This window comes from Triturus cristatus, chromosome 12, assembly GCF_964204655.1.
Source record: "Triturus cristatus chromosome 12, aTriCri1.1, whole genome shotgun sequence".
Lineage (NCBI taxonomy): Eukaryota > Metazoa > Chordata > Amphibia > Caudata > Salamandridae > Triturus > Triturus cristatus.
The window spans coordinates 720,389,686-720,402,514 of NC_140595.1; the positions used below are offsets into that span (position 1 = coordinate 720,389,686).

Here is a 12,829-nt window from a genome sequence, read left to right on the forward strand (position 1 = left end):
GTGATCCATCTACACTTTTATAGGGAGGATGCCGCCGTGAGCTCCTCCCAGCTAATCACACGAACAGAAGTAAAGTAATATAAATACACAGTTGAGGGGGGGGCTGCAAGGTTATGTTTTTGAGTAATTATTGAAACTGACCTCAGTGGCTCATTAGCAGAGCTGCGGCTAATGACTGGTTCCAAATCATAATGAAGCAAGCACCATGGCTCGTAGGGGACCCACAACACGCTTTTCTTAGCTCACTGAATTAAAGTATAAACTTCCGCCGTGTGTGAGTGGTAAAGGCTTGTTAATATGGTTCCTTTTCCAATTCAAGTCTGACAACAAGAGGCAGAAACCACGGGGTTTCGAAAGCTCTGGATTTTAGCCACCAACCACAGAGAAAGAGAGAACTGGCAGTATGAGAGGTGGAGAAAACAGGAGCGGGAGCAAGGAGCTCAAATGAGATTAATGGGGCGTAAATAGAGCGCGTAAAGGAACAGTTACACAGCTAAGAAAAGGGAAAGAAAGACTAAGGAAAAAAACACAGAAAGAGCCTGTAAATGAAATTATCTACCTGGGACAGCAGATTAAGAGAAATTACATAGGGAGAGGTTAAGCATGTAACACAGGGGAGAATAAAAATGAAAATGCAGTTTTATGAAGTGTGTTTGCCAAATCCAGCCAACACTTTTGTTCTATTTCTCTCTTTGCGTCTTTTATTGATAATGTAACTTTCATGTGCATGCGCAGGTATGATTGAGAGAGCAATGGTATAATAATTTGAAGCGTTTACACCAGTGCTATAGTAGAAAGACTGGTGTAGCAATGACATGAAAGAGGTAGCGATAATAAATATGTGGAGAGGCAATAGCGACACAAAAATAAGCCACCTATTTATAAAACTGAAATGGAAGAAATACTAAAGGTTAACTTCTGAAATTGTAGCCGATAATAACAACATTCTCATTGTTGGCAGGATTCGAACCTGCGCGGGGAGACCCCAATGGATTTCAAGTCCATCGCCTTAACCACTCGGCCACAACAACTTACTGTAAGCTGCATGCAAATATTTTGTTTGAAAGTTTTCAAGTTGTCCCACAACAAAGTACTGATATTCTGCAATGCGCTTTTTAAAAACAATGTTTTTTTCATCATGCACGTTCTGTCCTAAAAACAAAAATTGCATGAGTATATCTCTGGATCTGTAAAAGGATACGCTTGCATGCAAACTCTCATGTGTGGCACTCAATTTTTTGGACCCTGTTGCACTCTGTTTTTGCGCTGCTTTTAGTCTACGACCCATATTACAGAAGTCTACCATCTCTGAGTATTTGTGACTCCTTTGTAAGTGCCTTATCTTTAATCCTTGAAGAGCTCTATAATAAAGGGGTCCGTCAAAGATTGCTTGAATGGAAGATAAAAGAAGGCCCACTTGTCTCACCAAATACCGTAGAGAAACCTGATGTTTTACTCACGTAATCCTTAGTTCATTTTTGTTAGACCTGGCATCCTTAAGGTGGCCTACCAGCAACCTTTTTGCTTTTCACCTCACGTTTTTCTCTATCTTTATGTTGGCCTTAGGACTCTAATCACTTTATCACTACTGTGAGAAAGTGGCTCTGTGTATATACTGTTCCAAAATAGGTACAGTGTGCACAGAGTCCACAGTCCCCAGAGGTTTGACAGAGGCTAAAGTTTGCTATAACCTTGCTCTCTAAAGTGGTAGCTTGCTCGAGCAGTAAGGCAGTTTCCGAGGACAGTGTAAAGCATTTGTTGTACACACTCAGTCAGCAAATGGTCTCACACACTCAAGAACTGAACTCTAGGCCAATGGTTTGTATAAAAAATATATCGTTGTTTTATTTTAGAACCAACAATAGGTATCAAAATATACTTTCTCAGAATAAGATGCTTTAGTTAAATACTTTGCAATAGGCAATTGACTTTTGCAGGTAATAGTTACAGTTTATTGCAATAGGAAACACAATTTCAAACACAATAATACATTGAGCTCAATGGGAATTTCAAGTTATATGCAATTAATTACTTTCAGGATTACTTTTCTAAATCCAGGACTGTATCCTAGATTCAGTCCTGGGACAGTTCTTGGAAAAAAGTTAGTAAATTCGTTTTAGTTACTGTTGTGATTTTTAAGCAATATTTTGCTATTTTAAAAGTTGCCACTTAGAAATTTTTTCTGATCAAATTACCAATGTTATCCTACGGAAGGAAATTCACTTAGCAGGTAAGTGGGGTTATGGTTACTTTTTCTATGTCAGTGTTGGATCCTAGATCCAGCACTACTGTACCACCTGTAAGCAGTTGAGAAACTGCGTTTAAGTTATACAGGCGATTTTTAAGGAATATTTCTAAGTTAGCAAAATCGACACTTAGAAGAAATTTTACAGAAAAACAGTCAATGGTTTCCTATGGAAGAAAATTCAAGTTACGGGTAAAGTACGTTCTCGTTACTTTTGTAATTCAGTGCTGGGCTCCTAGGCTCAGTACTGGGACATCTATCTAAAACAGGTAAGCAATTACGTTTTCACATTTGGTACGATTTTTAAAGAATATTTGTAAGTTTCAAAATTCGACACTTAGAAACTTTGTCAGCAAAAAGCATGCAATGATATCCTATGGAAGGAAATTCGAGTTACTGGAAAGTACGGTTAAAATTACTTTTCAGGGTCAGTACTGAGCTACAAGATGCAGCACTGAGGTCTCTCCTGATAACAGGTGAGTAAATCAGAATTTGTTGTTCGGCTGATTTTAGATGAATATTTTAAAGTTCCAAAACTCCACACTTAGAAGAATTTCCAAGTGAAACCAGTCAATGTTAGCCTATGGAAGAGAAGTGAGTTATCGGCTTTTAGGTAAGTACTCGACTGGCAGAATTATGGTTCTGGGCATAGACTCAGGGGTCTCCCAGGGGAGTCCCAGTCTACTTGCCAAGCCCTAAACTCCCTTTTTATTACATATAATGTACCCCTAAGGTAGGCCCTAGGTAGTCCTAGGTGCATGATGCTATGCAAGTAAAAGATAAGATATGTACTTTGGTGGTTCGCATGTCCTCTAAGTACCAAACAGTCTATTTCATTTTTCACTACTGTGAGGTCTACCTCTCTCATAGGTTAGCATTGGGTATTCCCCTATACTTTTTATTTGGTAATTCCATATCGAAGAGGAGTAGCTTTATTTATTTATTGAAAATCCTACTTAATGGTGAGGTTGGATTTAACTTTACTATTTTAGAAATGCCACTTTTAGAGAGTGAACATTTCTCTGCACTTACTGCTCTATTTACCTGAAACCTGGCCCCAATACACATCTGGATTGGGCTGGGTGACAGCAACATGTGTGCCTTCCCTGTAGAGAGCCACAACACAGGTTACTCAACTGCACCTGGGGGGTGAGCTCTGCTCCCCCTCCACCCCCAATAGGTTCAAGAACGATAATATATGTAAGTAAATACATTATAGCTACCGCTTATAATCATGTGAGATTAATTAATTTGTTGTTAGATGGTTTAAATATTTAAACCTCTGGTACATTTGCTAATTCTGTAAAACCAGAACCCAACTGCCGTGACATTGCCAACCACAATGCCGTGACTTGGATTCGAACCAAGGTTGCTGAGGGCACAACGCAGAGTACTAACCACTATACGATCACGGCGAGCTACATGGGCTCAATGACATACACTAACATGGAGAATTTATAATTTGGAACACTCAGGGCTGTTCCTGTGATAGGCTGGATGTATTCATTGCTTCCTCATTCCTCATACAGAGGCTGCGTCTCCTCAGTGGTTGATAGGCTGAAAGCGTTTCCTGGCCGCCTGCTTGTGAACTGCCAGGAGTCAAAGATCACACATTACACTTGCGGGCCTGTGATGGGACACCAATGCAGAGAAACCCACTTGGCACAGACCTTCTATTCTGTCTATTAGACCTGCATCTTCCCTGCACCTTTCAAGCCATTTGTATGTGAAGCAAGAAAGAGTTAAGGAGTGATCCATCTACACTTTTATAGGGAGGATGCCGGCGTGAGCTCCTCCCAGCTAATCACATGAACAGCAGTAAAATAATATAAATACACAGTTGAGGGGGGGCTGCAAGGTTATGTTTTTGAGTAATTATTGACACTGACCTCAGTGGCTCATTAGCAGAGCTGCGGGTAATGACTGGTTCCAAATCATAATGAAGCAAGCACCATGGCTCGTAGGGGACCCACAACACGCTTTTCTTAGCTCACTGAATTAAAGTATAAACTTCCGCCGTGTGTGAGTGGTAAAGGCTTGTTAATATGGTTCCTTTTCCAATTCAAGTCTGACAACAAGAGGCAGAAACCACGGTGTTTCGAAAGCTCTGGATTTTAGCCACCAACCACAGAGAAAGAGAGAACTGGCAGTATGAGAGGTGGAGAAAACAGGAGCGGGAGCAAGGAGCTCAAATGAGATTAATGGGGCGTAAATAGAGCGTGTAAAGGAACAGTTACACAGCTAAGAAAAGGGAGAGAAAGACTAAGGAAAAAAACACAGAAAGAGCCTGTAGATGAAATTCTCTACCTGGGACAGCAGATTAAGAGAAATTACATAGAGAGAGGTTAAGCATGTAACACAGGGGAGAATACAAATGAAAATGCAGTTTTATGAAGTGTGTTTGCCAAATCCAGCCAGCACTTTTGTTCTATTTCTCTCTTTGCGTCTTTTATTGATAAAGTAACGTTCAAGTGCATGCGCAGGTATGATTGAGAGAGCAATGGTATAATAATTTGAAGCGTTTACACCAGTGCTATAGTAGAAAGACTGGTGTAGCAATGACATGAAAGAGGTAGCGATAATAAATATGTGGAGAGGCAATAGCGACACAAAAATAAGCCACCTATTTATAAAACTGAAATGGAAGAAATACTAAAGGTTAACTTCTGAAATTGTAGCCGATAATAACAAGATTCTCGTTGTTGGCAGGATTCGAACCTGCGCGGGGAGACCCCAATGGATTTCAAGTCCATCGCCTTAACCACTCGGCCACAACAACTTACTGTAAGCTGCATGCAAATATTTTGTTTGAAAGTTTTCAAGTTGTCCCACATCAAAGTACTGATATTCTGCAATGCGCTTTTTAAAAACAATGTTTTTTTCATAATGCACGTTCTGTCCTAAAAACAAAAATTGCATGAGTATATCTCTGGATCTGTAAAAGGATACGCTTGCATGCAAACTCTCATGTGGCACTCAACTTTTTAGACCCTGTTGCACTCTGTTTTTGCGCTGCTTTTAGTCTACGACCCATATTACAGAAGTCTACCATCTCTGAGTATTTGTGACTCCTTTGTAAGTGCCTTATCTTTAAACCTTGAAGAGCTCTATAATAAAGGGGTCCGTCAAGGATTGCTTGAATGGAAGATAAAAGAAGGCCCACTTGTCTCACCAAATACTGTAGAGAAACCTGATGTTTTACTCACGTAATCCTTAGTTCATTTTTGTTAGACCTGGCATCCTTAAGATGGCCTACCAGCAACCTTTTTGCTTTTCACCTCACGTTTTGCTCTATCTTTATGTTGGCCTTAGGACTCTAATCACTTTATCACTACTGTGAGAAAGTGGCTCTGTATATACTGTTCCCAAATAGGTACAGTGTGCACAGAGTCCTCAGTGCCCAGAGGTTTGACAGAGGCTAAAGTTTGATATAACCTTACTCTCTAAAGTGGTAGCTTGCTCGAGCAGTAAGGCAGTTTCCGAGGACAGTGTAAAGCATTTGTTGTACACACTCAGTCAGCAAATGGTCTCACACACTCAAGAACTGAACTCTAGGCCAATGGTTTGTATAAAAAATATATCGTTGTTTTATTTTAGAACCAACAATAGGTATCAAAATATACTTTCTCAGAATAAGATGCTTTAGTTAAATACTTTGCAATAGGCAATTGACTTTTGCAGGTAATAGTTACAGTTTATTGCAATAGGAAACACAATTTCAAATACAATAATACATTGAGCTCAATGGGAATTTTAAGTTATATGCAATTAATTACTTTCAGGATTACTTTTCTAAATCCACGACTGGATCCTAGATTCAGTCCTGGGACAGTTCTTGGAAACATGTTAGTAAATTCGTTTTAGTTACTGTTGTGGTTTTTAAGCCATATTTTGCTATTTTAAAAGTTGCCACTTAGAATTTTTTTCTGATCAAATTACCAATGTTATCCTACGGAAGGAAATTCACTTAGCAGGTAAGTGGGGTTATGGTTACTTTTTCTATGTCAGTGTTGGATCCTAGATCCAGCACTACTGTACCACCTGTAAGCAGTTGAGAAACTGCGTTTAAGTTATACAGGCGGTTTTTAAGGAATATTTATAAGTTTGCAAAATCGACACTTAGAAGAAATTTTACAGAAAAACAGTCAATGGTTTCCTATGGAAGAAAATTCAAGTTACGGGTAAAGTATGTTCTCGTTACTTTTGTAGTTCAGTGCTGGGCTCCTAGGCTCAGTACTGGGACATCTATCTAAAACAGGTAAGCAATTACGTTTTCACAATTGGTACGATTTTTAAAGAATATTTGTAAGTTTCAAAAATCGACACTTAGAAACTTTGTCAGCAAAAAGCAAGCAATGATATCCTATGGAAGGAAATTCGAGTTACTGGTAAGTACGGTTAAAATTACTTTTCAGGGTCAGTACTGAGCTACAAGATGCAGCACTGAGGTCTCTCCTGATAACAGGTGAGTAAATCAGAATTCGTTGTTCGGCTGATTTTAGATGAATATTTTAAAGTTCCAAAACTCCACACTTAGAAGAGTTTCCAAGTGAAACCAGTCAATGTTAGCCTATGGAAGAGAAGTGAGTTATCGGCTTTTAGGTAAGTACTCGACTGGCAGAGTTATGGTTCTGGGCATAGACTCAGGGGTCTCCCAGGGGAGTCCCAGTCTACTTGCCAAGCCCTAAACGCCCCTTTTAATACATATAATTTACCCCTAAGGTAGGCCCTAGGTAGTCCTAGGTGCATGATGCTATGCAAGTAAAAGATAAGATATGTACTTTGGTGGTTCGCATGTCCTGTAAGTACCAAACAGTCTATTTCATTTTTCACTACTGTGAGGTCTACCTCTCTCATAGGTTAGCATTGGGTATTCTCCTATACTTTTTATTTGGTAATTCCATATCGGAGAGGAGTAGCTTTATTTATTTATTGAAAATCCTACTTACTGGTGAGGTTGGATTTAACTTTACTATTTTAGAAATGCCACTTTTAGAGAGTGAACATTTCTCTGCACTTACTGCTCTATTTACCTGAAACCTGGCCCCAATACACGTCTGAATTTGGCTGGGTGACAGCAACATTTGTGCCTTCCCTGTAGAGAGCCACAACACAGGTTACTCAACTGCATCTGGGGGGTGAGCTCTGCTCCCCCTCCACCCCCAATAGGTTCAAGAACGATAATTTATGTAAGTAAATACATTATAGCTACCGCTTATAATCATGTGAGATTAATTAATTTGTTGTTAGATGGTTTAAATATTCAAACCTCTGGTACATTTGCTAATTCTGTAAAAGCAGAACCCAACTGCCGTGACATTGCCAACCACAATGCAGTGACCAAGGTTGCTGCGGCCACAACGCAGAGTACTAACCACTATACGATCACGGCGAGCTATGCTGGAGCAGGATTTTCTAATAAAAATCTATAGGGTTTTTAAGCTCTGGTTTGTCTATTTGTCATAGTTTTTTTTTTTTTTTTTTTTTTTTAAATTTTCAAAAACCTTTATTGAGTCGGACATAAGCAGTACACAGCCCCTGTGCCTACAACCAGCAACTGGCCGGCAGCGTAATATATGAACTGAATGATGGTTTAGTACACAGCTGTCCGCCTACAACCCCATCAGGGGCCGGCAGCGTTACAGTAAACAGTAGTGCCACAGTACGATGTTCAGTGGGGCCGCAGCATACCTTACGTCATGTGATGTGTATGCGTTCTTAAACCTGATAAACCATTACAATATGTGCATAGGTTGTCTCTGTAGAGGGTAGTGACTTCTCAAGCCATCCCCGAGGAACACAGTAACTCATGATCACAGTGGCAATCGATTCGTGGTCTGTGGTAACATTTGGGATGACTATAACCTCATCGCCTTCCTGTACTCCCAAAGAGGGCATGCCAGTTCTCGGAGGGACCAACAGTCAGCAGAGGGTGCTTCGACCCGCCGATTAAGAGTGAGATCTAGGCCCTCCCTCACCTAACAGCGTTTCCACCCCCCCCCCCCCCAAATGGAATGATCTGGTGGAATCAGTGGCATAGGATTCGGTCAATCGGGTAAGTGAGGGTGTGCTATGTCTGCGGGTGTGATAATAAATATGTCGTAAGGGGACTCCAAATATCCACTGGTCTGGACGCTGTGGGTAGCAGCTCAGCATAGCAGAGCAGTGTATCTTGGCAATGCACCATGTTGTCGATCCAGTCTTTGTATTTAGGAGCCCTGCCCCTACCCCATCTGCAGGCGATTAGCCTCTTCGCAAGGAGGAAAGCAACGGTGGCAAACCGGCGAACCGGTTTCTTAATGGTTTTCGTGTACCCCAGGAGTGCCTGCATCGGAGATGGTGTAAGTGAGACTCCTGTCATTTCCGAAATCCCGGAATAAATTTGTTGCCAGTAATCGGCTATTTCCCGGCAGCCCCAAGCCATGTGCAGAAAATCTGCCCCTGGTGTGCGGCATCGCCAACAGAGATCATCCCCTCGGAGGCCCACTCTACACATGTGGGCTGGAGTACAATAAAGACGATGCAGAAACTTATAGTGGATAACCCTGAATCGACTACTGGAGGAGATCTGTGCGGTCTGGAGTCAACAATAACTCCAGAGTTCGTCCTCTATGGATATCCCTAAGTCAGCCTCCCACCTGGTACGGGCCCTGCAGGTTCCCGGGTCGGACCCCGCACGTATAGAGTGATATAGATTGGAGACCGCGTGTGCCGGAGTGGAAGCTTTAAGCAGCTGATGTAGAGGGTCTAGAGTGGGTGGTTCCTCCGGGAATCCCTCGGTCAGCGATCGCACCCCTCCCCGCAGACGAGTGTAAAGGAATGTATCCATGGGAGTGGGTGTGAGGTCTGCCAGCATGTGCGATTGAGACCGAAATAACCCATTGTGGTACAGGTCTCCCCACGTCTTGAGGTTGAGTTTGGCCATAAATTTCTTGAATATTTGCTCCTGCAGAATGGGGAGTCGGGGATGATATGCCAGAGGCAGCAGAGGAGAATACAGAAGTGTCATTCTGGCTTCTTTTGCTATCTTACGCCACGCTAGAGCCGAGCTGGAGACTGTGGTGTGGTGTGCAGCCCTAGTCTCCGGCGCACTAAAGATGGCACCCTCCAGTGGGATAGGATCCACTAGCCAGTGTTCCACCGCTATGTGTGGCATAAAGGGAGTGGGGTGAATCCAATGGTGAACATAATGGGCTTGAGCGCTGTAGTAATAAAGTTCGAGCTCTGGTAAATCGAAGCCTCCCTGAGCGAATGGGCGAGTCAAGACGTCCCAGCTCAGGCGCGGCCTCTTCCCCCCCCACACCAAACGGATGAGCTCGGAGCGCAGTAGGCGGAAGAAGGACCTGCCCGGATAATATGGGATATTTAAGAAGAGGTAAAGTAGCTTGGGAAGGATCACCATTTTAATGAGAGACGCCCGCCCTGCAAAAGAAAGGGGCAGCGTGATCCATCTGGTCACGCAAGTTTGGATATGGTCAAACGTGCGACCATAATTCATCCGCATCAGTTCGGTCCTATCTCGGGAGAGTAGAATGCCCAGGTAGCGGACTTCGTCCTCACACCATCTCAGAGGGTAATCTAGCTGAAAAGGCTGGGCGGCCGCGGTGAGCGGGAAGATAGTGGATTTTCCCCAGTTAATGTGTATACCTGACAGGCCAGCAAATCGAATGAATTCCCTCAAGATAGGGTTAAGATTAGCAGCTGGGTCGCGGATGTATAGCGTGATGTCGTCCGCATACAATGATATGAGCACTTCCCTTTGAAGACATCGCAGGGCCCTTTCCCGGTGATGTTGTCGAAGGCGAGCAGCTAGCGGTTCCATCGCTATGGCGAACAATAATGGGGAGAGGGGGCACCCCTGACGAGTACCCCTGGATACAGCAAAGGCCTCAGAAATCCGACCATTCACCCCCACCCGAGCCACTGGTCTGCGGTAAAGGATTCCGATCCATTGCGTAAAGCCTATCGGCATGCCCATGTTCCGCAGGATACATTGGAGATAGTCCCACTCTAGGGAGTCGAATGCCTTGGTGGCGTCCAGTAGGACAGCCGCCAGAGGCAAGTTAGGGTCCACATTATCCACTATTGAGAAGAGGGTCCTGAGGTTGTGGGAGGTGGCTCTGCCGGGGACAAATCCCGCTTGGTCCGCCAGTACCAGGCCCCCCAATATTAGCTGCAAGCGATTGGCCAGTACTTTGGCCAAGATTTTTGCATCACAATTGATTAGTGAGAGTGGCCTGTAGGAGTCACAGTATTGAGGTGGTTTCCCGGGTTTTAGAAGCAAGGTGATTAGGGCTTCCTGCATGGAGGGGGGAAGTGTGCCGGATTCATGAGCCTCCATATAAACCTCCCGAAGCACCGGCGCAAGTAAATCTCCGTATGCCTTGTAGAAGTCCATAGGTAGGCCGTCCAGGCCAGGGGCTTTCCCGGGTGTCATCTGCCTGATAGCGTCCCTGATTTCGTCCAGGCCAATGGGTTCAGCCAAGAACTCCCGGTGACGATCTGAGAGCCAGCCCAGCGTCAGCTCCCTCAAGTAGTCGTTCATGTCTAGTGCTCCCACCCTGGTAGTTGAGTAAAGGGCAGAATAATGGGCAGTGAAGGCAGCTAGCAGCGAGTCAGAGTCTCGCAGGGGCAGCCCGTCACCTCCCTCCAGTTCCATAACGAAATTTGAGCCTCTTGGGGGCCTAACTATTCCCGCTAGAAATTTCCCGGGCCGCTCGCCCTCACCATAAGCCCTCGCCCTAAAATATTTACCCCGGAATTTGACCTCCCTCTCGGCGGTGGATGTGTAGTCCGAAAGGGCTTGTCTGTATTGGGCCTGTGTATCCGAGTCGGTGGCAAAGTCCGGTCGGGTTTCGAGCGTGTGTAGTGTAGTTTCCAATGTGCGCAATGAGGCCCGTAAAGTTCTCAGTACTCCCGAGCTCTTTGAGATACAGATGCCTCGCACTGTGACCTTCAGCGCTTCCCAGAGAGTAGCAACCCGCTCCACTGAACCCTTGTTGTGAGCAAGAAAGTCGGCAAGCTCCTGGCCCAGTTCAGAGCGGAACAGTTCATCTAGTAAAATGTTGGGTTGGAGTCGCCAGGCGGGTGGCCTACCCATTATGTCCGGTAAGCGGAGCTTAACCAATACCGGGGAGTGGTCCGAAAAAGTGCGTGGTACGTGTTGGACTGTGACCAGTGAGGGTGCCAGGCCTCTGGACACTAAAACGTAATCCAGTCTGGCCCATGTGGCATGGGCGGTATTCCAATGTGTGCCCTCCTTCTGCGTCGGGTGTAAGTGGCGCCAGGTATCTACGATGTCCTGAGCGTCGCAAATGTCTCGGAGGTATTTGTGTGTGGTGGTGTAATGTTGAGCAGAGGGGTTGGATCTATCTAAAGCAGGATTAAGCACAGCATTAAAATCTCCCCCCAGATAAGATGTGTTGAGCCCACCTCCCTGATCTTGTTCCAGAGAGCAATGAAGCTGCTCGGGTCGTCACAGTTAGGACCATATGAGCAGGCAAATGTGATAGTTTCCACTCCCATCCTTCCCCAAGCCATGCAATACCTTCCCTCCCGGTCGACAGCGTCACCCATGGGAACAAACGGGACAGTTCTTTTAATCAGGATTGCAGTACCCCTTGCATAGGACGAGTAGGAAGCAAATGCAGAGTGCGCTGCCCAACGGGAGGCAAAGGAACCCCCACGTCGGGGATCCATATGTGTCTCCTGCAAGAATGCGACCTGGGCCCCCAGCCTGTCAAGAGCTCCCAAAATTTGCCTCCTCTTTCTAGGGTCACCCAACCCTCTTACATTCCAGGTGATGACGGAGAGTAGTCCCTCCCCAGTGATGTCAGGATTCACAATGTGACTCATATCTGCCGATGGGAGAGGAACAAGTCATGAGACTCACTGTGCCGCACCCTCTGTGGTGCCACTGTGCCATTGAGATGTCAGAAGTTGCAACAACGCTATGCCAAGTAAACATATCAGTATGTACTGTAAACCTAACAAGAACAATCCCTTGAAATCCTCCCTGCCCTCCCACTCCGACAACCCCAACCCGTCGGGCATCACCCCCACCCCATTTAATCCCACAACTTTGAATCATATCCTTCTGGGGAATACCCAATTGGGGGACACAAGGGCTCCGGAACTGCCACCAACTCCCCCGATATTGCACCCGCTGTCCGCTAGCGACAATAGCCTGCGGAAAACACGGGAGGGGGAGGTAGGTGCCGAGGCAAGAAACAGATGTAGTGCACATCCAGGAATCCAGTAGATAATTAAGGCTCAACTGGTGATAGCCTACCAAGTCCAGGCTAGGGCCAAGAGCAACCGACATAGCGAGCGCCCGGGCCTAGACCCCAGGCGAGAGCAGAGCACAATGTCAGCATTGTGAGGATCCATTGCAGGAGCTGTGATGATACGATCAGTCAAGAGCGGAAGTGGGCGAGCGAGAGCATGCCTCCCCCGACGGGGACCCAGCAGCACCGCAGGTCCGCCTGCATTCCTTCAGGAAGAGTTCCGCCTGAGAAGGGTCCTGAAAAATGTGGGGCTTGCCTTGATGAAAGACCCTGAGCCGGGCCGGGTACAACATGGAGT

The 12,829-nt window shown here is 45.0% G+C and overlaps 2 non-coding genes across 2 annotated transcripts; both read right to left on the reverse strand.

Moving 5' to 3' along the window:
- Positions 1-949: 949 nt before the first annotated feature.
- On the reverse strand, positions 950-1,031 carry TRNAS-UGA (transfer RNA serine (anticodon UGA)). The gene has a single exon. It is a non-coding gene; the product is annotated as a tRNA-Ser (tRNA).
- A 3,911-nt stretch (positions 1,032-4,942) lies between these two features.
- On the reverse strand, positions 4,943-5,024 carry TRNAS-UGA (transfer RNA serine (anticodon UGA)). Its single transcript has one exon. It is a non-coding gene; the product is annotated as a tRNA-Ser (tRNA).
- Positions 5,025-12,829: the final 7,805 nt, after the last annotated feature.